The sequence below is a fragment of the Primulina eburnea genome, chromosome 4 (assembly GCF_022965805.1).
Source record: "Primulina eburnea isolate SZY01 chromosome 4, ASM2296580v1, whole genome shotgun sequence".
NCBI lineage: Eukaryota > Viridiplantae > Streptophyta > Magnoliopsida > Lamiales > Gesneriaceae > Primulina > Primulina eburnea.
The window spans coordinates 27,602,081-27,609,072 of NC_133104.1; positions in this window are offsets into that span (position 1 = coordinate 27,602,081).

Consider the following 6,992-nt stretch of genomic DNA (forward strand, 5'->3'; position numbering starts at 1 on the left):
GTTTAAAGTTTTATGCATCATGAAAATATTTATGAAAATTTTTATGTTCAAGTTTATGCATCTTCATGAAAATGATATTTTAAGTATAAGTATTTTTCACTGTTATGTGTTGACTGTATTACGTATTACTCGTTATCAAGATTATGATGTGTTGAGTCTTTAGACTCACTAGGTGTGATGGATGCAGGTGACATTGAGGGAGGACTTGACGGATGATCCGACTGGACTGAAGGTGCACATGACCCGAGGACCGACGCTAGTTTCCGCATATATGTTTATGATTTCTGTTAAAAGATTGTACGACTTTTATTTATTGATTGAGAGATTTTTGAGAGATTATAGTATGGGCTGTATTTCTCAAATATATAGTTGGTGGTTTTAATTTTAAAAGGGCTCTATAATATTTTATGAAATTTTATGGTTCGGCCGAATGCTATGTGAGGTTTAAAAAAAAAAAAAAAATTTCTAGTACTTTTAAAGCATATAAAAGATGAGGACGTTTCAGTTGGTATCAGAGCGGTGGTTCCTGTATAGGGTTGTGCCACCATCAGCGCCGGGAAGATCAGTCGTCAAGCCTCAAAGTTGTAAGTTTTACTTGCTTATATGATTTTATGATATTACCTGCATAAGTACATGAATTAAATGTTCACGTCACATGTTTAATAGCACCATGAGGATATATGATTTATACGCTTTAAATTTTTATTCGTGATTCGATATGAATTGAAAAATTATTTTTCAACGCATGTTGGTTTTGTGGTGGAATTGGACGATATTGATTTTTGGGTTTTAGAATTAACGTTCTACTTTTTGGGCTATAAGTTAATCGAGAATTTTATGTATATTTTATTGGGATTCGTAGATTTTCTAAGAAATATTTATGATTCATGGTTGCTAGTTGAATTAATTTTTGGGAATTAGACATAAGGAATAATTATTCGAGGATTACAACGACTTTGGGAGTAAGAAAATGTATAAATTGGGATTTAAGTTTGATGAAAAGTAAAATTGGTTATAGAAATTGAATTCGGGGTTAATAAGTTTAAATTTTTGAAAATTATGTTATGGAAAACTGTAGAAGAAAATTAAGAATACCGAGAATTTATGGGTTAACTGTAGGATTTTTGAAATTAAGGACCGATTAAAATAATTTTTTTGGGGAAATTAAGAATTAATTTTGAGATTTTTAAGGAATTTGGGAATTAATTTAGCAATAAGCGATAATTTGATGGGTTAAAAGATAAGAATTTTGAGGATTTAGACTTTTAAGAATATTTGAATATAAGGATATCTTGGGTTATAATGTTATAAGAAATTTTAATCAAGGATTCTTAAGAATGAATCAATATTAAGTTTGAAAATCTAAGCGTTAGCGGATACATTTGGGATTTTAAGATTGAAATTTAATAAGTTGATGAATATGTTGGGTATTTTAAGTTGCAATTTGAAAATAAGGGTTTAGAAGGAAGTTTAATTGGGATACTAGAACTGAATCTAAACTTTGGGTTATTAAGGATAAACGAATTTCGGGACGAAATTCAATTTAAGGGGGGGAGATTGTAACGCCCCGAAAATTTAAAGTCCACGCAAAACGCATGCGCGCAATTATTAAATTCCTTTGTATTCTAATTAAATGTTTTAATTGCATTAATTATTTATGTGGTGCATATTGATATGTTTAAATTATATTTTCTACATGATTGCATAAAATGGTATTTTTAGGATTATTCAAAGTGACGATCGAGGAACGGGGACCGAGGGCTGAAAAATGTAAAAGATTTTTATTAAATAGTTATTTTTAATTATTTAAAATGCGGTCGATGTTTTAAAGTTATTTTCGAAAAAATAGAGGTTGTGAGGTGATTTTATACGCCGGAACGTAATTTTTATCGGTATTGGATTTTCAAATAAAATTCGAGCTTTCGGGTATTCCGGCTATTAAATTCACATTTTTATTTAAAAGAAAACTTTGTTAATATTTTATTTAAAATCTAATTAATTTAATTGGGCTTTAATTTATGGCTTAGTGGGCCTAATGTGAGGGCTTAGTGGGCTTAAGCCTAATTAAAGGATTAATTAGTATATAATATGTTAAAATCACTTCAAACCCTTCACTTTGACTCAAAAACAATCGGCCACAAGGTTTTCAATTCTGAAAACTCCTCTCCCCCTCCCTTGCAACTCACGGCACACTTGCACAATTCTTTTTAAGATTTTCGAAGGGTTCTAAAGAGAAGCAAGCCAAAGTCGTCCCTCCGTTCTTCGTCGTCAACGTTTAATCGTGCGTTTAAAACGCAAAGGCACGCCATAAATCTCCTTTTTCTCATCTATCACACCATATTACATGTTTTAATTATGTTTGCATGGAAAATATATTGACCTTTTAATTATTTTCGTTTTTATGTCATAGCATGTCAAAAACTCATGTTTTTATTTCCAAAATCATGTTTTATATGTGCTAAAGGGGCTGCCATGATTAGGGGATGTTTAAGGGTATGTTTACACATGTTTAAGGGTCTAAAAGGCACACACGGACACAACAAGAAAATAAAAAAAATGAAACAAACAAGAAGCTGGAACCAGAAAAAACGAAACCTGCTGCTAAAGGCTTAGGTGATCGGATTTCTTCATGTTTGATGCATGGCTTGGTTCGGTTGGGACCAGGGGCTAGCCATGTCCGTAGGTGGGTCAAGGGAAGAGTCCTAGCCATGATAGGACTCGAGCTAAGGGGCTGGGAGGAGTCCTAACAACCATGGACTCCTGCCCGAGATGCTGTCATGCCATGCGCAGGGGTGCGCTGGTTTCCTGGGAAAAAGGGGCTCGGTCCAGGGGGCTGGGCTGGGACATGGCGTGACCTTAGGATCCTAGGAGAGGGCACAACATGATGGTTCAAGGGCTGGGTGGTTGGCTAGGTCCTAAGCTTGAGATTTTAGAGTCCTAGTGTAGTTGCACTTCTCGGCCAAGATACGTACGTGGTTGCATGTCACGGTTTTGGGCCCAGGGGCTGGGGCCGAGGTTTCACTTGGGTCAGTAGGGTGCCTTGGGGTGTTGGTAAGGGTTTTGGATCATATGGCTCGAGGGTGGCTCGAGAAATTCGGGACATGGCTCGGTGCGAACTAACAAGGGTCTAACTAAGGGTTTTAATCACTAATTAATTGAGACATGGCTCACGGGGGGTCGAGTCACGGTTCACAAGGGCTAAAATAATATAAAAAAAAAAAAACTAAATTTAGAATTTAGGAATTTTATATTAAAGTTTGGGATTTTTGAATTAAAACGCCCTCAAAACGCCTAATAACGAATTAATTAAAAAGCCTAATATTTAAGCTAAATAAAATTATGGAAATTTTAATTTAGGCTTAAATAATTATTTGGGACATATTAGGATCAAGAAATCAAGAAAAAAGTCGAAAACGTAAAATGTCGAGTCCAGGGGTAAAACGGTCTTTTTACACCTAGAAATTAGTAAACGTCATGGCAGTGCCTTATATGCTGTTTTATATGCTAATATTATTATTTCATATGTTAATGAATTTTTATGATGTTGATTTTAAAACGTTTACGGCATTTTATGATTTTTATATGTTAAAAACGTTTATTTTCAATGTTCATGGATTTTTATGGATTAATCTTTGACGTTTAAAAGATATGTTGCATGCTTGGTTTCAAAAATAAAACGATATGTATATACATGATTTTTAGTAAGTGATGATAACATGTTGAAGGATGTGAAGAGATTGTGACTACTGAATATGTTGGAAATATCGTGAGGGTTATGGTCCCAGTGGGAGCCCGACGATCGTGTTTCCTTGGATACGGATATGAATACGAATACGTGATACGAATACGAATATGTTAATACGTTGGCCAGGGCCCAGTTGACCGGTGAGAGTGTTGCTGGTGTCCCCCGCCGCCCAGTACTGTGGTTTTCTTTAAGATGGATCCATCGCCCATTAAGATTAAGAATACGAGTCACAATCACGATCTGAATTCAACAAACACGAACATGAACATGAATACGAATATGAATATGGATACGAATATGGACATGAATATGAATATGTTTAAGTGATATGTTTATGTCTTTTGAAAATGTTTTTATGCATCATGAAAATGTTTACGAAAACGTTTATGTTTAAAGTTTTATGCATCATGAAAATATTTATGAAAATTTTTATGTTCAAGTTTATGCATCTTCATGAAAATGATATTTTAAGTATAAGTATTTTTCACTGTTATGTGTTGACTGTATTACGTATTACTCGTTATCAAGATTATGATGTGTTGAGTCTTTAGACTCACTAGGTGTGATGGATGCAGGTGACATTGAGGGAGGACTTGACGGATGATCCGACTGGACTGAAGGTGCACATGACCCGAGGACCGACGCTAGTTTCCGCATATATGTTTATGATTTCTGTTAAAAGATTGTACGACTTTTATTTATTGATTGAGAGATTTTTGAGAGATTATAGTATGGGCTGTATTTCTCAAATATATAGTTGGTGGTTTTAATTTTAAAAGGGCTCTATAATATTTTATGAAATTTTATGGTTCGGCCGAATGCTATGTGAGGTTTAAAAAAAAAAAAAAAATTTCTAGTACTTTTAAAGCATATAAAAGATGAGGACGTTTCATGTTCTTCCTTAGCCAACTTGTTTCCAGCACTCGTGTCCATCTTAAATCATCCACATTCCACTTATTAGACATCTTAAGTTGAAATCCAATCCCTTGGAAATCATAGCGTTTATTTACAAATCGTAAAATCATCAAAACTTGAAATAATCATTATATCATTAAACCAATCGAGCATAAATATTTTTCATGCAAAATAAATCAAAACATGCATATATTTTTTATATGATACGTCAAAGAATCTAGAAATGTGTCTTTGAGGTTTAGAACGCTCGAATATGCGATCGTCGGCGTGGGGTGCAAGGAAGAGCGAACGGGCGAAGAAGAATCCTTGTTTTCTTCCTCCTAGGTTTTTTTCGAAAGTTAGTGTGTGTTGTGGGTGTTGTGTTCGGCTGATATGGTGCAAAAAGACCTAGGCTTTCTATTTTATAGATTTTAATTTGCATGATAATGGGTTTGGGTTTTGGGCTTTCAAGTTTAGGAGCAATTGGTCCTACTCTTCCAAGGTAAATTAGGCCTAATAACACCAATTTTAATGGAAAAATAAAGTTATAAAAATTAGTTTTCAAAAATAATGCATCTGACATTTTCAAAATCCCTCGTTTGTCTAAAACTGGCTTCCTGGATAAAATCATGCTCGTCTCGTAAAATAATTTGAACTCTATCATTTTTAGAAAAAATTAATATTTTTTAATCATATTAAGAAGCCTTGAAAATATTTATTGAGAAATATTTATTTTTTCTTAGTCGTCGCCGGTCTCTTTTACCCAGCCTATTATTGAATATTCGAATAAATCTACCGTTTTCATGAATCATGCCATATAATAATTTAATCATGCAATCATACCTTTAATCATATAATATGCATCATGCAAGCATTTGAAATTAATTATGCCGAGCAGGTAAGCAATTGAAATCGTTTGCATGCATAAGGTTTATGTAAGTTGGCTTTTTGTACGTTAAAAATCCCCCCCACCCACCCTCGCCCATAAATAAAATATTGAATTAGAAATTAAGACTTACTGAATAATTCGGGATATCGACTCCTCATCTTTGTCTTGGTCTCCTAAGTGGCTTCTTCTTCTGAGTGATTCAGCAACTTGACTTTGACCATCTTTATCACCATGTTTCACAAATTTCTCTCTTGTCTACCCAAGATTTGAGTAGGCCTCTCCTCATATGACAAGTTTGGTGTAAGCAGTGGCTCAAAGTTTAGTACATGTGAAGGGTTTGACATGTACTTGCGAAGCATTGATATATGGAAGACATTGTGAACTCCTACGAGATTAGGTGGAAACACTACTCGATTTTCTAGCGCTCCCACTCTTTCGAGTATCTCAAATGGTCCAATTAATCTTGGACTAAGTTTGTGTTTCTTGCCAAATCTCATAACGTCCTTCATAGGTGCTATCTTTATAAACACGTGATCACCTACTGTAAACTCGAAATCTCTTTTTCTTTGGTCCGCGTAGCTCTTTTGTCGACTTTGAGCAGTTTAAAATCTGCTATTGTAGTAGCAATTTCCCTTACACATGTTGGTGTGCTTAATGTATAATACAAGAGACGCTTATTTGATTAAATAAACATCATGTTTACCTAGTTAGCTTGAATGTAACTAAACTGATATTTTCAGTTAACCAAACTGCTCAAATGTTGAAAGATGCTAAACTGCTTGAATGTTGACCAAACTGCTCCAAGTGTTGACCAAACTGCTTGAATGTTGAAAGATGCTAAAACTTCATTAAAACACGTAAATGATTATGTTTTTAAGGGGGGCGGGGTTTAATTCAGTTCTTGAGGGTGAGTTTTATTTAAAAGTTTACTTCGAACTGAAAAATGTTTTAAAATCGTTTTTAATTCAGTTCTTGAGGTGGAGCTTTATTATCCCTCGAACTGAAAAATTCCTTTTAATTGCTTTAAATGTTTTTGATTCTCACAAAGGGGGATAATCAGTCAAATTTATAATTTTAGTTTTTAAAAAAATCGCTTTAATTGCTAAACTTTTGTGATCGTCAAAAAGGAGGAGATTGTTGGAACTTTTGATGTTTGCAATCTTGATTTTGATGTTAAAAAACTTGTTATTTTGTTTATAATGATTTACCTAAATGCGCAGAAACAGGAACTGATCAGGATTCGAACTGATAAGTTATCGAGCAAAAACTGAATATATCAAGACGCAAACTGAAAGCACCAACTGATTGCCTAAACTGAATCAGTTCAACTTAAATATCAAAAACCAGTTCAATTGATTGTTCAGCTGATAGGCAGTTCAGCAGAAGACCTTCAGAAGCCCGGCTTGCTGATGAAGCGCTCAATTGATGAAGAGTCCATGTGACCAATTCAACTGAAGCAGCAAA